The following is a 19,373-nucleotide window of genomic DNA, read 5'->3' as shown; positions in this document are numbered from 1 at the left end:
ATGACATGGACTCTCCATTATCAACTAGAGTGTCTATGGAGCCCATCCTCCCTTGCTTTGCCAGCGTGCTTTAATTTCCCCATGGGTAACCACCTCTCCATCATTGTCCGTTTTTGCGGTCAGGGTGAGGCTGACTGTGCTCTCCAGGGATTCAGGATCCTTGCCTGGCCAGTCAGTTTTCCATCTTCTTGGCTGCCATAGTGGGTTCTAGATGCTAATAGGCCAGTGAGACTCAGGCTTGGGGCTTTTGCTGCACCCAGTGGAAAAGTGGTGATCTCCTTCTGTGGGATTTGTGGGCTAAGCTGGTGGGGTATTAGTCTGGAGCCGCTGGTGATGGTCTTTGTCTCTTCTTGGGGAATTCTTTCAAAGGCACTGAGCAGTGGCCGAGCTTGGCATGTTTTGAGGGACAAAAGGACAGGATGGCCAGGGCCTGCAGTGCGAAGGGAGATTTGCAGGAGATGAAATCAGAGAGGAAGGCAGGGACCAGCTATGGAAAGCCTTGAACTCTATAGTATAGAATTTGGAGGGACTTCCCTGGTGGTCCAGGGGTTAAGACTCCATTCCCCCAATGTGCGGGGCCTGAGTGTGAACCCTGGTCAGAGAACTAGAGCCCATATACCACAACTAAAATGCCCTGCATGCTGCAACCAAGACCCAGTGCAGCCAAATAAATAAATATTAAAAAACAAAGAATTTGGAGTTTATTCTAACAGAAGTGGGAAGCCATCCCCACTTTGAATATCTCCACACCCTCAAACATTTTTTGCCCCTGACTCATCCCTTCATATGAGTCATCTTGAATATTACCAGGGTTAATTAGAAATTGGAAGACTCGAGGTGTCCCCAAGCTTTGCTGATGACTTGCTCAGTGAAGTGGGGCAGTTGCATCCTTCTCTGGACCTGTTTCCATGCTGGTTCATGATGGAAGTAGACTAGATGAAGGATAACAAAAGGATTCCATCTTTCATCCCTTCTCTGTTCACTTGGTAGTGTCTGCCTGGACAGCTGTGGGGAGAAGGACTGTGAGCACCTCCCAGGCTCTACGGGCGAGTGCTGTGATCCATTAGCCATGTCTGCCATGGGTAAAGAAAAAGGAGTGGTGAATCATTCATCTCAAGACCACACGTTCCCCGGAGGTGTCTCCTATGGCATTTTATGGCCCTTGAAATCAGATGTATCAGCAGCTTGGAGCACCAGACCCAGAATAAAAATAGCTAGCAAGTTAGGAAAGTTACACAGAGTTTCCCAGTTTACAAAGAGTTTTCATTTTCTCATGCGAGCTTAACAATCTTTTATGTTTGACTCACACCCAGCATCCCTTCTTCTGGTAACCATACTCTGGATTTTTTTTCCTTGATACTAACCCCTTCCTGTGTTCCATGGTACCAATCCCTTCCTGTGTTCAGGCTGTGTGCTTTGAGGCTGAGGATGGAGCATGAAACTCAGGCCTACACCATCATAGATAGTCCCCTTATCATGGCAGTGGATCAAGAGATGGACGCATGGGACTTCCCTCTTGGTCCAGTGGTCAAGAATCCACCTTCCAATGCAGGGGACACAGGTTTGAGCCTGGTCAGAGAACTAAGATCTCACGTGACTCAGAGCAACTAAACCCATGTGCTGCAACTACTAAGCACGTGACACAACTGGAAAAGATCCCAAAGGTCACAGCTATGACCCAACACAACCAAATAAATAAATAAGCATTTTTTAAAAAGACAGAGATGGACCCAGGACCATACAGAGGTTAATGAGATGTACTGAAATACCTGCTGCAACCCCTGGGGAAGGCTCCCGTGCTCGTGGATTTGCAGGTGGGAGGATATAGGCCTTAAGTGTGCTAGGCCTGTTTAGAGGTCTTCGAGACCTCCTTTTATACCTCTTCTCAACTTGACATTCAGTGACACCGCACTGGCAGCTCAAAATTAGCCACAGTGGAAGTTGTGCTTGTTGCTCAGTCACCAAGTGGTGTCTGACTCTTTGTGAGCACCTGTCCCTCACCATCTCCCTGAATTTGCCCAAGTTCATGTCCACTGAATGGATGATGCCACCCAACCATCTCATTCTGTCACCCTCTTCTCCTTCTACCTTCAGTCTTTCCCAGCATCAGGGTCTTTTCCAATGAGTCAGCTCTTCGCATCAGGTGGTCGAAATATTGGAGCTTCAGCTTCAGCATCAGTCCTTCCAAAGAGGATTTAGGGTTGATTTCCTTTAAGATTGAGTGGTTTGATCTTGCTTTCCAAGAGGCTCTCAAGTGGAAGTATTTGCCATAAATCAGGAACCGTTTTCCCCTGAGAACTGACTTGCCAATACTCCACTGGCCTGGGGGCTGCCAGCAGCTTTCTTGCTACTGCCAGGAGTCTAAGACCCAAGCCACAAAGTGGAAAGTGTAACCATAAGAGAGAGGACCAGGTCTGAAATTCAGTTGTGCCTGAAGCTAGACCTGCCTTTATATTTGCAGCTGATAAATGATTCTTCTGTTTAAGTCTATTGGGGTTTTATTTTCTATCCCTTTCAATTAAAAGAAGTTGTTATAAATTTTGTATTTCAGTATGCAGGAAACAGATGGTTTAATACTTATCTCTTCAAAACTTTGTGAATAGTTCTGCACTGCCTTGGGTCAAGGTCTCACCCAGCACCCAAGAGTTCCCATAGTCTGGCTCCACTTTCTCTCTCTGACTGCAGAAGATTAAGGCATCCTGTGTTCTAGGTTAATTGGACTTTTAAACTCCCTCAACCATGTCCTCCTTCTCCATCTCTGTGCCTTTGCTCATTCTGTTCCATCTACCTGGAACACCTTCCCTTTCTCTTCACATCTACATTCCTGCCACTGTATAAGGTCCAGCAGCCTTCCCCCCGTAGGCTCCTCCAGGTTTCACCTTTCCCTCTCTATCAGTCCTTTCTAGATTGTAGTGTTCTTTTTAAAGATACCTTAAAATTTTTATTTATTTTTGGCTGTGTTGGGTCTTAGTTGCTGCATGTGGGACCTTCATTGTGGGACCAGTAGTTGTGGCGTGATGACTTAGTTGCCCCATGTATTGTGGGATCTTAGTTCCCTGATCAGGGATCAAACCCGCATCGCCTGCATTGCAAGGCAGATTCTTAACCACTGGACCACCAGGGAAGTCCCTAGATTCTAGAGTTCTGATGCCAAGCCTCGCTGCCTCTTCTGGACATGAACCCTTTGATGTGAGGTTCATCTTTGACTCCTTCCAAATACTTGTTATACTGCCCTGCACAAAACGAGCCACCAGTAAGTACTTGTTAAGCAGCCAACAAATCCATTCTTATCAACCAGAGTGATCTGCAGTGTAAATCAGATTAGCCTACAAATGGCAACCCACTCTAGTACTCTTGCCTGGAGAATTCCGTGGACAGAGGAGCCTGGCTGGGCTACAGTCCTTGGGATCACAAAGAGTTGGACACGACTGTGCAACTAACTTTTTACTTTATTTAAAACCCTTTGAGGTTCTAGGCACACCCGCCTTTCTGTTACAGGAACAAAACACTTAGCAAGACTTCTTCTCACCGCAGAGCCTTTGCACTTGCTGTGTGTGGATTTCTCTTCATCCAGCTCTTCACTTGGTCGACACCTTTTCATCACTCAGAACATAGCTCAAATGTCACCTCCTCATAGATGTTTTCCCTGGACTCTGCTAATGAATGCAGCTCCTTAGACACTTATTTTGCTTTGAACAACTTTTTTCATTAATAATTACAAATGCTTAAATAGGACTTATAATGTGCTATTCTAAGACCTTAAAAATATACTAACCTTATTGTGGTAATCATTTCATAATATATGTGTATAGCAAAGGGATTCCCAGGTGGCACTAGTGGTAAAGAACCTGCATGTCAATGCAGGAGACACTAGAGACGTGGGTTCGGTCCCTGGATCGGGAAGATTCCCCTGGAGGAGGGCACAGAAACCCACTCCAGTATTCTTGCCTGGAGAATCCCATGGACAGAGGAGCCTGGTGGGCTACAGTCCATGGGGTTGCAGAGTTGGATAGGCACAGGTATATCAAATCATCACATTGTATATCTTAAACTTATACAATGTTATAATGTCTGTTATATCTCAGTAGCTTGAGAGGGAAAAAGAAATATATTGACTCATTTAGTCTTCAACAATTCCTAGTTAGAAATGCCATTATGGCCTCCATTTACTGATAAGAATAAGTGTCTTCAGTTAGGTTCCCTAGAAACACAGCCTAAGGTACAAATTCTGGTGCAGGAGGTACTTTCAGGAGAAGGGCAGTGAAGGAAGCATGATGCTGCTGAGGCGGCTTCAATCTGATCCTATGGGAAACTTTGGAGCATAAATTGCACCATGGAACTGGTCTCATCTTCAGCCAAAGGGGAGGGCCTTTCCCCTTCACTGGCTGCCTTAAGAGTTAGGGAATGAACGTGATCTTCCAGGTGAGGTGGCTGGTAATTGGGTCAAGAGCATCTGCTGAAGAGGGCAGTGTGAAGTCACGTGAACATTTAGTGGTCCACATTTAAGGCAGCCAGTGGTATGGGAAGAGCCCAGGTAGCATTCCCTACAAAGAACTTAAACGCCTTGCCCAACGTCCCCACCTAGGAAGTGACAGAGTCAGGATTTGAACCCAGGTTGCCTGGCTCCAGAGTCTGTGCCCCCAGTCACTCTGCTCTGGCTGGCACTATCTGAAATGATCTCATTTGCTTCTTTCTTTTTTAATTTTAAAATAAAAAAAAAATTTATTTATTGGCTCCGCAGGTGGTGCAGTGATAATGAATCCGTTGTCAAGGCAGGAGATGCAAGAGATGTGGGTTCAGTCCCGGGCTGGGAAGATCCCCTGGAGTAGGAAATGGCAACCCACTCCGGCATTCTTGTCTGGAGAATCCCATGGACAGAGGAGCCTGGCGAGCTACAGTCCATAGTGTTGCAAAGAGTCAGACATGACCAGCACACACACCCATAGTTGATTTACAATATTGTGTTCATTTCAGGTGTACGGCTCTAGATTCTTTTCCATTTAGGCTATTACAAGATTCATTGACTTCTTGTTCAGTTGGTAAGTTGTGTCTGACTCTTTGCCACCCCATGGACTGCAGCAGGCCAGGCTTCCCTGTCCTTCACTATCTCCCGGAGTTTGCTCTAACTCATGTCCATTGATTTGACAATGCTGAAGCTTGTTTATTGTCAGTCTCCCCAAGAGAGCAGACTCATTGTTTTGAATGAAACAGCTACATCCCAGCACCTTGATCAGTGCCTGGCACATAACGGGCACTCAGTAAATGTTCTTGGTGCGAATGGGGACTGGTGCAGCCCATGAGCCCGCGGAAGTTAGCTAACTCTCTGCTGTGGTTTTTTTCCTCACTACCCTGCCCTGTATGACCGATCTTTATTTGTGACCCCACAAGGCTTCCTGCTTTTCATGGATTTCTTTGCTTTCAAATATTTCTTTCCTTAACTGAAATACAAGTCTGGCAAACCCTCCCTAAATCACCAGACCTCCCTGACCGCAGGCCGCGTGTTCAGACCCCACCCCATCCCTCCCTCCCTCCTTCCTGTTTTTGAAACCAACTTGGTGTGTGCGTGGATGCATGCGTGTGTGCACACGTGCACGCACACATATCCTCTGGGGGAGAGAGAGTCGCCCTGTCACTTAGCTCAGTCTGTCTCAGCTTCGATCAATACCTATGTAGTAGCAGCTCAGTTCCGTCTGTAGTCATAGCCATTTGCTTTTTTGTTTGTTTGTTTGCTGGTGGGTTCTCATCAAAGCCCATTTGCGATCATAGTCCTTCAATTATCACACAAATGGTATGCGAACAGTCATCACAGGGCTGCAAAGTTGAGCTGGAAAACTGCCTTCTGCCACTTTGCCCGGGTCCCTGCCAGATGCTGGTTATTTTCACTTAGGTGTGGATGTAGCCAGGGGCGATCTTCAGAAATTTAGCAGCTGGGGGCTTCCCCCATAGCTTAGCAGTAAAGAATCTGCCTGCAATGCAAGAGAAAAAACAGACCCAGGTTGGATCCCTGGGTTGGGAAGATCCCCTGCGGGAGGACATGGCAACCCTCTCCAGTATTCTTGCCTGGAGAATCCCGTTTACAGAGAAGCCTGGCGGGCTACAGTCCATAGGGTATATACCCGTTTATGTACTGTTTTTTTTTTTTTTTTAAACGGATGGATTGTATTTATTTACTTATCTATTTGTTTTTAATGTGTATTTACTTGGCTACTTCATGAAGCATGTGTGATCTTAGTTCCTTGACCAGGGATCAAGCCTTTGCCACCTGCATTGGAATTGCAGAGTTTTAACTGCTGGACCCTCAAGGAAGTCCCATATTATTATTTTTGTGCTAGGTGCTTCCAGAGCAGCATGCCCTTTAATCCTCCTAAAACATCTCTGAAAGCTATTATCTCCACTTTGCAGTGGAGGAAACTGAGGCTCTGAAAGATAGCCGTTTTCCCATTCTTTATGTTCATCACTCTTAATAGCTCTAGAATATTCCATCCAACAATGTACCAAGTTCATATAATGATTCTGCCACTGCCATCTCATTCATCTTTTTTCCAGTCTTTTTGCTGGTATAAATAATGCAGCCGTGACAGTCTCTATATCATTCAGAATTCCTTGAAGAATTCATTTTGGATAACTATATAATATTTCATATTGACAATATTTCATATTGTCAACAAAAATGTGTGTACAAGGATACTAATCGCATCATTACTTATAATGGCAAAATTGAATGTAATTAAGCCACACAGGAAAAAAATGCTTCTAAGATGATATTGAGTGAAAGCAGCAGGGTACAAAATTTTATAATCAGCATGCTCCTGGTTATGGAGTGGGGAGATGTACAGATGCATAAAAAAGGAAGGAAATATCTCCCAATTTTCCTAATGGTTATTGCTGGGTGGTGACCTTATATGGAAAAGTTTTATTTTTTTCCATGATTCTATGTTTTTCAAAATCTTCACAATGAGCATGTATCACTTTTAAATTTTAAAAAAAGGGAAAACATTGAAAATAATTAGTATGTGAGTCTGTCTCATTGCTCTAGCCTAGGGTTCAGCAAAACTGTTTTGAAAAGGGGTCAGATAGCAAATACGTGGATAGTAAGCATTGGCTTTGTGAGCTTACGGTCTCTGTTGCAGCTACTCACGTTGGTCATTGCAGTGTGAAAGCCATAGACAATGCATGAACAAATGGACGTGGCTGTGTTCCGATAAAACTTTATTTGTAAAAACAAGACATGGGCCAGACTTGGCCCATGGAGCATAGTTTGCCAACCTCTGCTCTAACTTACCCTAATTATTGTTTTCCTTGTTTTTTAAAAATTAATTCATTAATGTATTTATTCAGCACTGTTTTATTTATTTATTTTTGACCATGCTGGGTCTTTGTTGCTAGGTGCAGGTTTTCTCTAGTTGCGATGAGCAGGGATTACTCTCTAGTTGTGGTGCACAGGCTTCTCACTGCCTGTGGCTTCCCTTGTTGCAGAGCACGGCGTCTAGGTGCATGGGCTTCAGTAGCTATGACACATAGATTCAGTAGTTGCGGCACGCCGGCTCTGCAGCTTAGACTCAGTAGTTGTGGCGCAGGAGCTTAGCTGCTCCGTGGCATGTGGGATCTTTCTGGATCAGGGATCGATTGAACCTGTGTCTCCTGCATTGGCAGGTGGATTCTTTAGCACTGAGCCACCAGGGAAGCCCTATTGTTTTCCTTATTAAAAATACCTGACTTTATTAAATATTGGAATAGATACGAAAGACCATGAAAATAAGTTCAAAGTACTAATAATGAAAATGCAATGAACATCCAATCACCAATTTCTTTTAAAAAATATTTATTTATTTGACTGCACTGGGTCTTAGTTATAGCTCATGGGATCTTCTTAATTGCGGCATGTGTTCCCTGACCAGGGATTGAAACTGGGTCGCTTGAAGTTGGAAATGTGGAGTCTTAGCCACTGCACCACTAGGGAAGTCCTGCCAATCACCAACTTAACCAAAATTACTGTTAGTGTTGAAGCCCTGGATGCCCTAAATCCAGGTCCCAGCTCCTTCCTTCAAAGAGAACCTATTTCCTGACTTCCCTATTTAACAGTCACTTGCTTGTTCCTTTGCTCATAGTTTTACCACAAGTTGCTTCCTCAAGATACATTATATGGTTTTGCTTATTCTTCAGATCAATTGAAGGGCTTCCCTGATGGCTCTGTGGCAGAGAATCCACCTGCAATTCAGGAGACTTAGGAGACACAAGTTTGACCCCCGATTCAGGAAGATCCCCTGGAGGAGGAAATGATAGCCCACTCCAGTATTCTTGCCTGAAAAATCTCATGGACAGAGGGGCCTGGCAGGCTAGATCACAGCGAGTTGGACATGACTGAGTGACTAAGCACATATATACATAACAGATCAATTGAATAATGGCATATGTGTTATTTTATCACTTGTTTACACTTTGTTGTTAAGATTCATCCACGTTGATGTGTGTAGTCTAACCCGTTTTCCTAATCCATGGTGCATTCCATGGTGTAAATACACCATAATTTATCTATTCTACCATTAATGGCCACTTGGTTGTTTCTAGGATTCCCACCCGCTTATTTCAAACTGTTTTGTGTTATGGTACATAAATTTGTCATAGAGGTTTTTTAAAATTAAACATTTTTAAAATTTTTAATTGGAGGATAATTGCTTTACAATGTTGTGTTGGTTTCTGCCATACAACAACGTGAATCAGCCATAAGTCATAGAGGTTTTTGCAAAGATTAAGTATGTTGAAATAAGTCAATTAATTAGAATAGCACCAGTACTATAACAAATACTTTATAGTATTAACTATTATTATTATCATCATTATTATTTTTTTTTTATTTTTTGTCATACATTGATATGAATCAGCCATAGATTTACACGTATTCCCCATCCCGATCCCCCCTCCCACCTCCCTCTCCACCCGATTCCTCTGGGTCTTCCCAGTGCACCAGGCCCGAGCACTTGTCTCATGCATCCCACCTGGGCTGGTGATCTGTTTCACCATAGATAGTATACATGCTGTTCTTTTGAAATATCCCACCCTCACATTCTCCCACAGAGCTCAAGAGTCTGTTCTGTATTTCTGTGTCTCTTTTTCTGTTTTGCATATAGGGTTATCGTTACCATCTTTCTAAATTCCATATATATGTGTTAGTATGCTGTAATGTTCTTTATCTTTCTGGCTTACTTCACTCTGTATAAGGGGCTCCAGTTTCATCCATCTCATTAGGACTGATTCAAATGAATTATTTTTAATGGCTGAGTAATATTCCATGGTGTATATGTACCACAGCTTCCTTATCCATTCATCTGCTGATGAGCATCTAGGTTGCTTCCATGTCCTGGCTATTATAAACAGTGCTGCGATGAACATTGCGGTGCACATGTCTCTTTCAGATCTGGTTTCCTCAGTGTGTATGCCCAGGAGTGGGATTGCTGGGTCATATGGCAGTTCTATTTCCAGTTTTTTTAAGGAATCTCCACACTGTTTTCCATAGCGGCTGTACTAGTTTGCATTCCCACCAACAGTGTAAGAGGGTTCCCTTTTCTCCACACCCTCTCCAGCATTTATTGCTTGTAGACTTTTGGATAGCAGCCATCCTGACTGGCGTGTAATGGTACCTCATTGTGGTTTTGATTTGCATTTCTCTGATAATGAGTAATGTTGAGCATCTTTTCATGTGTTTGTTAGCCATCTGTATGTCTTCTTTGGAGAAATGTCTGTTTAGTTCTTTGGCCCAGTTTTTGATTGGGTCATTTATTTTTCTGGAATTGAGCTACAGGAGTTGCTTGTATATTTTTGAGATTAATCCTTTGTCTGTTGCTTCATTTGCTATTATTTTCTCCCATTCTGAGGGCTGTCTTTTCACCTTGCTTATAGTTTCCTTTGTTGTGCAAAAGCTTTTAAGTTTGATTAGGTCCCATTTGTTTAGTTTTGCTTTTATTTCCAATATTCTGGGAGGTGGGTCATAGAGGATCCTGCTGTGATTTATGTCGGAGAGTGTTTTGCCTATGTTCTCCTCTAGGAGTTTTATAGTTTCTGGTCTTACATTTAGATCTTTAATCCATTTTGAGTTTATTTTTGTGTATGGTGTTAGAAAGTGTTCTAGTTTCATTCTTTTACAAGTGGTTGACCAGTTATCCCAGCACCACTTGTTAAAGAGGTTGTCTTTTTTCCATTGTATATCCTTGCCTCCTTTGTCAAAGATAAGGTGTCCATAGGTATGTGGATTTATCTCTGGGCTTTCTATTCTGTTCCATTGATCTATATTTCTGTCTTTGTGCCAGTACCATACTGTCTTGATGACTGTGGCTTTGTAGTAGAGCCTGAAGTCAGGCAGGTTGATTCCTCCAGTTCCATTCTTCTTTCTCAAGATTACTTTGGCTATTCGAGGTTTTTTGTATTTCCATACAAATTGTGAAATTCTTTGGTCTAGTTCTGTGAAAAATACCGTTGGTAACTTGATATGGATTGCATTGAATCTATAGATTGCTTTAGGTAGAATAGCCATTTTGACAATATTGATTCTTCCAATCCATGAACACGGTATGTTTCTCCATCTGTTTGTGTCCTCTTTGATTTCTTTCATCAGTGTTTTATAGTTTTCTATGTATAGGTCTTTTGTTTCTTTAGGTAGATATACTCCTAAGTATTTTATTCTTTTTGTTGCAATGGTGAATGGTATTGTTTCTCTAATTTCTCTTTCTGTTTTTTCATTGTTAGTATATAGGAATGCAAGGGATTTCTGTGTGTTAATTTTATATTCTGCAACTTTACTATATTCATTGATTAGCTCTAGTAATTTTCTGGTAGAGTCTTTAGGGTTTTCTATGTAGAGGATCATGTCATCTGCAAACAGTGAGAGTTTCACTTCTTCTTTCCCTATCTGGATTCCTTTTACTTCTTTTTCTGCTCTGATTGCTGTGGCCAAAACTTCCAACACTATGTTGAATAGTAGTGGTGAGAGTGGGCACCCTTGTCTTGTTCCTGATTTCAGGGGAAATGCATCATTATTATTTATATCAAAGAAAAACACTTGTCTTGGAGATCACAGCATTTATCTCTGTCCCAAATATGGACACGACGGGAGGGGCATGGAAAGGTGTACATCACTTAATTGCTTTGTGGTCATGGGGAATTTATGTTGCTTCTCTGGACTTTGGTTTTCCTTTTTTAAAAATATTTATTTATTTACTTGGCTGTGGGTTGGGAAGATCCCCTGGAGGAGGGCATGGCAACCCACTCCAGTATTCTTGCCTGGAGAATCCCATGGACATAGGAGCCTGATGGGCTACAGTCCATAGGGTCAAAAAGAGTCAGACATGGCTGAGTGACTCAGCACACACGAATGTCAAGTCTTAGTTGTGGCATGCAGGATCTTTAGTTGGGGTATGCAAACTCTTACTTGTGGCATGTGGGATCTAGTTCCCTGACCAGGGATTGAACCCGGGCCACTTGCATTGGGAGTGTGGTGTCTTAGCCACTGGACCACAAGGGAAGTCCCTGCACCTTGGTTTTCTTGGCAATGAATGGGACTATTAATGTCCTCTTTAAAACAGAGCAGTGCCAGCTTATCTAGAGCTGGGTCATGGTGGGTTTTGGGTCACTTCATGTTTTCTATCTTTCCATTGTCCAGGCCATGGGCAGATAGTGGTGAACAAGGTGTGGGTCTTGACTTTAGGGCCCACATACGTTCTTGCCTTGAAGAGGAAGCCAGATAATTGCATTGTCCTGGCCCTGGGAGATTGAGACCCCAGCCAGGCTTCCTGGGGACTGATTTCTGTCTCTCTCTCTTTTAAATAATTGCACAGTTCTGCCCCATGGGGGGCCTTTTTTAACACTCCTTTTTTACACATGATGTGATAAGCACCATGGTAACAATAACAATAGCTGGATGTATGGTGTACTTAAATCTGTGCTCCAGACCTCATGCTCAGCCCTTCCTGTGGATTATCGATTAGGCTGGTGCTATTTTCATCAGCCCAATTTTCAGGTGAGGAAACTGAGGTTTAGAAAGGTGACAGGATGGGTCCCAAGCCCCCAGTGCTAGTGAGTGATGGCTTTAGGACTTGACCCACACTATCTGACTCCAGGTTTTGTTTTGTTTGGCTTTTCTGTGCAGTATTTAAGATCTTAGTTCCCTGGCCAGGGATTGAATCCAGCCCCCCTGCTTGGGAGCTTGGAGTCTTAGCCACTGGACCATTGGGGAAGCTCTTGACTCCAGCCTGTTTTAACAGAGGGGTGTTGCAAGGGCACAAAGTAGTGAACTGTCTTGTGGTTGGTTGGTAGGAGGAAGTTACTGAAGGCCTCCATTGAATGAGACACTTGAATTGAGTATATATATATTCCTATTTTTTGGCTGTGCTCCGGGGGCATGGGATCTTAGTTTCCTGACCAGATATCAACCCTCTGCCCTCTTCAGAGGAAGCTCCATGTCTTAAGTGCTGGACCACCAGGGAAGTCCTTTGAGCTGAGTATTGAAGGATGTGTAGGAGTTGTAGATCAGAGTGGGGATGGGGAGGTTCGCCAGGCAGATGGAAGAGCCCTTGCAAAGGTTAAAGGTGTTTAGAAGAATTGGAAGATGTGTCAGTGATCTCTTGCTGTGGTAATGATATGTGAGTTATGTGTCATACGTGTCAGTTATCTTTTGCCGCGGGGCCAGACCTTGAGGCAATGATAGAGGTGCAAGCAGAAGGGCACCTAAGTGGGTGCGTCTCATCCACTGAAAACCCATTGGTCAACGTAAGTCACATGGTGAAGCCCAAAGTCCGGGGGGGCGGGGGGCGGGGCGGGGTGGTGCAGAGGACCCAGACAGGACGAGGGGTGAAGAACTGGGGCCATGGCTGCAATCTGTCGCACTAGGAGTTTGGGGGATTGGAGGGCTGGGGTGTGGGGAAGCTGCAGACAACAGAGGTCATTGGGAACGACAAGGACCGGAGGGGCCGACGGGAAATGGCGAGGAGGCTGCTGCAGCCAGCAGAAAAGACTTGGGCTTGGACCACGGCAACAGCAGTGGGGCTGGAGGAGATTGATTATGCTACATTTGTTCTATAAAAACCAAGGCAGTCAGGCTGAGGTACTTGGTCTGTTACACAGATGTCACAGATGGCCCCGGGGATGTAATTGGCCTTGGCCTCTGTAGAAAGGTTAATTGCTCAGATCACACAGTCTGAAGCTTCTCGGACTGACAGAATGGCTCCCCAATTAAAGACTTGGAGCTGCTGAGCGTTCTGTCTTCTCTGGTCACTTGACCAGGACTGTGGAGGGGCGGAGAGACCAGAGGCTCTGCCCAAGGCTATGACGAGCTCCTAATCTGGAGGGACAGTAGGCCAATAAGCAAACATCCCGTGGGCTGTGACAGACATTCTCACCGGGCTGTTCTTGTTCTGGACAACTCATTGCAACAGGCTTGAGCCAAAGGAGGAAGTTGCTGACTCAGGTAACCCAGAGGTGGGGTAGATCTTAGAAATGCACAGCTGGGTCCACTTTGTTCTTAGGAGGTCGCTTCTGTCAGCTTGTAGTTCCTGTGTCAGCTTTATTCTTAGGTGGGTTATGTAATGTCAGAGATGCCCTGGACAACTCCAGGTTTCCATCTTCCTCAGTTTAGCAACCCATAGTGGAAAAGGAACGCCTCTTTCCCAGAAGGGGCTGCAAAGCTGGGACCTGGCTCTGATTGGCTCAGCTTTTGAGTCACGTGCCCATCCCTGAACCAATCACTGCGGCTTGGGTCTCAGCCCCACTGGAACCGGAAGGGGTGATCTGCCCCACCCATCACGGGGACTGGAGTGGGGAGCTGTGGTCCCTGTAAGGAAAAGCAGGTTTTATTCACAAAAGGGATGCGGGGGAGTTGGTAGAAACTGTGGGGGATGGGGAAGGGAGTGGAGTACTTACCATGGTCCTCAAGTCATGTCGAGAGGAAGGGTCTTTAGGAACTGTTGAGTCCAGCTGCCTATTTCACTGGTGAGGAGATCAAAATGGCAAAGCTGCTAGGAAGATGAACAAGATGTCAGTGTGGGGAGGGTCTGGGGAGCAGAAGGTTGAATTAGTGGAGAGACTGGAACCTTTCTGGATCCTGTCTGAAAAGTTGACATCTGAGCTGAGTCCTGAACGGAAAAAGGAGCCAGCCACATGAGGATAAGGGGGAAGAACATTCCAGAAGGAATATCTGGAATATCTGCAGAGTCCCTGAGGCTGAAGCATACGTGGTCTACACACCAACATCTCAATGTGTGGTCTTGCCCACTCCGGGTTATCAGGAGTGAGGGCTGCAGAGGTCCCACACTGGCTTTCCTATGCATTTCCTCAAAAGTGATCTATATTTCTGCTCAAAGCATGGTGGCCAGGAGAAGTCACCTAGCCCTTCCAGTCTGCAAGCGGTCTGGAACACAGGGGAACCACATGGTTGTTGAGTTAGAAGTAAGTGTTCCTGCGAGAGAAGCCCACTTGCCCTTACCATCTTCCCCCTGCATTTCTCCAGGCAAGAATACTGGAGTGGGTTGCCATTCCGTTCTCCAGGGGATCTTACTGATCCAGGGATGGAACCCAGGTCTCGCATTTCAGGCAGATCCTTTACCATCTGAGCCACCAGGGAAGCCACTTTCCTTTAGAATCTATTATTTGAAAAACCTTTGCTCAGTAGGCTTGTTAGAGGTGTTATTTCATGGATGTTTTCATTTAAATTTTACTCCTAATGAGGTTGAATATATTTTCCCATACAATTTTAGCTACAGTTGTTTCTTCTTTTGTGAGTTATCTGGAAACCTAACCTTTTGGGTCTCTTTAAAAAACCCTTAAAAAAAAAAAAAAAAAAAGCCTGAAGCATGAGGCATTTGGAAGCTGTGATCTCACAGGCCCTGTCCAGCTTGCATATTTTCTTGGATTCTCTGATCTTTAAAAATACCAGAGGAAATGCCATTTATATTGGCAAAAGCTTTGTGGGTGCCTCCCAGATGAGAGAATAAACCCCTGAAGTTGGTGACTTTAGGTATTTTTAGAAGCTTCTGCTAGAGTGTTAAAACCCGGGATCCTTTTGACCATGGTGAGTACTGGGGGGAGGGGAGTTGCAAAAGAAAAGATGCTGTCTGGGTCCAGGGTAATAAAATAGACATTCCAAGTGCACGGGAGACTCAGGCAGAATCATACATTTCTCCCCCCACCCCCTGCCAAGATGAATGCCCTGCTCAGATAGAAGTGCTAGAATAACCTTTCACGCACCCTTGCAGATAAGCCTTAAAAGATCTCTGCCCACAAACTTTTTTTTTTTTTTCATCTGTTTCTGTGCATGCCTTAATGGGGCTGACAAGAACTTGACTAGCATCTTCCCCTTTGTGTGGTCTAGCCTAGTGCATTGTAGGAGTTAAAGAAATGTCTGTTAAGGATCAGAAGTCCTGGGACTTCCCTGGTTGTCCAGTGGTTAATAATCCACTTGCAGGGGTCATAGGCTTGATCCCTGGTCCAGGAAGATCCCACGTGCCTCAGAGCAAGTAAGCCCAGGCACCACAACTGCTAAGCCTGTGCTGTAGAGCCCATGAGTGGAAACTACTGAAACCCGCACGCCTACCCTGTGTGACCTTGTTTAATTCTTCCCTCTCTGGGGCGAATTTTTACTATTTGAATAATGATGTGGAGAGCACTCAGTTATGACGGGGTTTTGAGTTCTGGGAAGGATTGCACATTAGTGTCCTTAGGGTCCCCCACCGCTCAGCTGTGTGTGTGTGTTTAATTGGAATGTACTTTTTTTTTTACAATGTTGTGTTAATTTCTGCTGTACAGTGAAGTGAGTCAGCCATATGTATATGTACATCCCCTCCCTCGTGGATCTCCCTCCCCCCGTCCCCAATTCTACCCATTTAGGTCATCACAGAGCCCCAAGCTGAGTTCCCTATGCTTTAGAGCAGGTTCCCACTAGCTCTCTATTTTATACATTTGTTGTTGTTCAGCCGCTCAGTCATGTCCAACTTTTTGCGACCCCATAGACTGCAGCATGCCAGGCTCCCCCTCTGTCCTTCACTGTCTCCCGGAGTTTGCTCACACTCATGTCCATTGAGTCGGTGATGCCATTCAACCATCTTGTCCTCTGTCGTCCTTTTCTCCTCCTGCCCTCAATCTTTCCCAGCCTCTGAGTCTTTTCCAGTGAGTCAGCTCTTCGCATCAGGTGGCCAAAATATTGGAGCTTCAGCTTCAGCGTCAGTCCTTCCAATGAATATTCAGGGTGGATTTTCTTTAGGATTGATTGGTTCAGTCTCCTTGCTGCCCAAGGGACTCTCAAGAGTCTTCTCCAGCACCACAGCTCAAAAGCATCAGCTCTTTGGTGCTCAGCCTTCTTTATGGTCCAACTCTCACACCCATACATGATCACTGGAAAAATGGTAGTATATATTAGTCAATCTCAATCTCCCAATTTGTCCCACCCTCCCCTTTCTCCTATGTCCACATGTCTGTTCTCTATGTCTGCATCTCTATCCCTGCCCTGGAAATAGATTCATCTGTACCATTTTTCTAAATTATGTATATGCATTGATGTACAATATTTGTTTTTCTCCTTCTGACTTACTTCACTGCATGACAGACTCAGCTTGCGTGGTGTTTGGAAATATTAGAATTGGTTGCTGATGTTTTGGAGTGGGGAGATGTCACATAAAAAAAAAATCAGGATTTCTGGTTTCTTTTAAAAAGTTGCAGGATTTGGCAATCCTGGTTATAACATCCCACGGGTCTGCTGAGCCAGCCTCTCCTTTTACCTGGGGTGGGGCACTCCAGGTGGTCGCAGTTGCCATCCTGTTGCCCTATTGTCTTCCTGACATGGAAGCAGGGTGTCAGTTCCATTTATTGTGCTTGTGCCTTTACTGAAGGAAGAAAGTAAGAGATTTCTTGTTCCCATGTTTCCTATCAAAAGTGGGGGGAAAACATGTGCAAAGTCCCTGGGGTAGGAATGAGGTTTTGTGCATTTCTGGATGGAAAAGAGACTCAGGGAGGAGGGGAGATCAGGCCAGACAGATGGGCAGGGGCCAGATCATTTAGGGTCCTTGAAGGAACTTGGATTTTATTTTGAGTGTGATGGGGAAACATTTGCACATTTGAGGGCTTGAAGAAGTGAGATTCCATTTACATTCTGGACTTTGGCTGCTGAATGGTGATAAATGCTAGAGAGAAAAATAAAAAGGGGAAGGGGCTTGGCAGTATTAGGGAAGGGTGTGGGCAATTTTAAATAGTGGAATCAGGGAAGACATCACTAAGAAATAACATTTGGGAAAAACTTAGGGGAGGGGAACAGGATCCAGGAGAAGGAAAAGGCAAGTGCAAAGGCCCTGAGGCAGATGTGTGCATGATGTATTTAAGGAGCAGCAAGGAGGCCAGAGAAGCCTGATGTATTTAAGGACCAGCAAGGAGGCCAGGGAAGCCTGGTATGTTTATTTAAGGACCAGCAAGGAGACCAGGGCAGCATGATGTATTTAAGGACCGGCAAGGAGGCCAGGGAAGCCTGGTATATTTATTTAAGGACCAGCAAGGAGACCAGGGCAGCCTGATGTATTTAAGGACCAGCAAGGAAGGAAGCACAGGGAAGCCTGGCATGTTGCAGTCCATGGAGTTGCAAAGAGTCAGACTTGACTTATCGAGTGAACAACAAGGAGCCCAGTTTGACTAGAAGGAGGTGAGCAAGGGGGAGGAGGGGTAGAGGTGAGGTCAGGAGGTGTCAGGGAGTTAAAGGCTATTGTACTGCTGACCCTGAACAGGCGAGTGAATGCTGAGCCCACTGCAGTTCCCTGTCCCAGTGGCTTCATGGAGGACCAAGGAGGGTGTGTGTCTTGGCTGGGACCTCCTGGGGCCAGGACTTCCCAAGTGAGAGCTTGGGGTGGAGGGTGAAGTGCAGTCTGCCCGCCAAGCCCTGGATGCCTGGCCTGCTCTGCAGGGGGCGGTGTCTGGCTGGCTCATTCCAGCTCTGAGGCTGTTCTGTCTGTCCGCAGCCCCCAGGATGGGGTCTTAGCAGCTGAAGTCCCCTCCTCACCTGTACTACCAGTAGCTCCGTCTGTGACCCTCTGCCAGCCATGGTGTTGGGGGAACAAGGGTGGGCAGAGTTGGGTGGGAGTTTGGCGGCCGCCTCGGGTACTTGTCCTCGTGGGGCCCGTGTCAGATTAGCACAACCTGGAGTTGTCAGGGGTGAGCCCTGTGCCTGCCTTGGCCAAAGTCTCCACCCTTACCTTTTGAATCATCACAATTCAGTGATGATCGTCACAATCGTGCCTCCACAGATCAGCGTCGACTCCAGGCTCCCTCCTCCCTCCCCCGTCTGCGTGGCTCCAGCATGAACTTTTGGACACCAGGTCCCTGCTACCCTTGAGATAAAGTGGCCTCCTCTGCCCAGCCAAAGCACTTCCCTCCTTGGCCTCTGTGGGCCAGCCACACCTGCGGTCCCCTGTGGTTCTGACTCCTATTTCCCCAGGTCTGGTTTGCCTTTCCTGGTCCCCTCTCATCCTTAAGTCCCACTGGATGCAGTACCTCCTACAGAAACTCTTGGGACTCCCCAGTCTAGCCACAGCCCCTGCTTACAGACTCATCGGTGGACCACCCGTGCTTTTGCTGCTCTGGCTTTCATCTTTCTGGCATGTCCTGAGAGTGGCCTTTCATCCTGACATTCCAGCTCATCACAGTGCCGGCACAATTAGGAAATAAAAGATGAACTTGCTAGGCGGTCAGTGTGTACCAGGCTCTGTTTCCACATAGGCCATTGAATCCCCACTATAACCCTTGATGTGGGCATTGGAGGCATTCCATTTCACAGATGAGGAAACTGAGGCCCAACAGGATTTAAATAACTTGTCCCACATCATACAGCTGGTCAGTGAAGGAGGATTGAATCCACTCTGTCAGGGCTCCCAGGAGCCCTGTTCTTGTCTCCACCTTGTCCCTCCCCACTGAATGGGATGGATGACTTGGGTACTGACCCAGTTCAGATGAAAAACCCTCAAACTTCCCCTTCTCTCTCCCTCTACAGTGAAGCTTGCGCAAACCTCCCTCCATGCCGGCCATTCTCATCATCAAAACCCACGGTGTCTGCACCGCCAGCCTCACTGATCTCTGGTGGCCTTGGCCTGCGAAGTCTTGGAGCGGGGCTTGGGTTCCCAGCCAGAGGTGGGCTGGGTCATGGCGGTGACAGCACCAGATCCTAGCCACTAGACCAATGGTCAGGTCAGTGACAAGGGCCTTGGCTCTTCAGGTTTGCAGAAAAGAATTTCCACAAAGACGAAAACTAGTGAAGCAAGTAAAGTATTTATTAGGAGGAAAAAGAGTACAGTAGTTGTGGCTAGACATATGGGATGGGTGGGCTCATGTGAGTCTCTGAGCTGTGCCCACACAGC

At 45.7% G+C, this 19,373-nt stretch overlaps 1 protein-coding gene across 4 annotated transcripts in view; it reads left to right on the top strand.

The window, feature by feature from the left end:
• GSG1L (GSG1 like) overlaps window positions 1–19,373 on the top strand; it is a 253,377-nt gene that overhangs the window by 126,810 nt on the left and 107,194 nt on the right. Inside the window, exon 1 of one of the 4 annotated variants that reach the window (XM_043914580.1) lies at window positions 13,930–13,977. The exons of the other annotated variants lie outside the window; for them this stretch is intronic. The gene's annotated coding sequence lies outside the window, so the exon portion shown is untranslated. Of the gene's footprint in view, window positions 1–13,929; window positions 13,978–19,373 lie in introns of those variants that run through there. 4 annotated transcript variants of the gene reach the window in all.

Source organism: Cervus elaphus, chromosome 10 (assembly GCF_910594005.1).
Source record: "Cervus elaphus chromosome 10, mCerEla1.1, whole genome shotgun sequence".
In the NCBI taxonomy this organism is placed as follows: Eukaryota; Metazoa; Chordata; class Mammalia; order Artiodactyla; family Cervidae; genus Cervus; species Cervus elaphus.
This window is presented reverse-complemented; position numbering and strand designations above follow the sequence as displayed.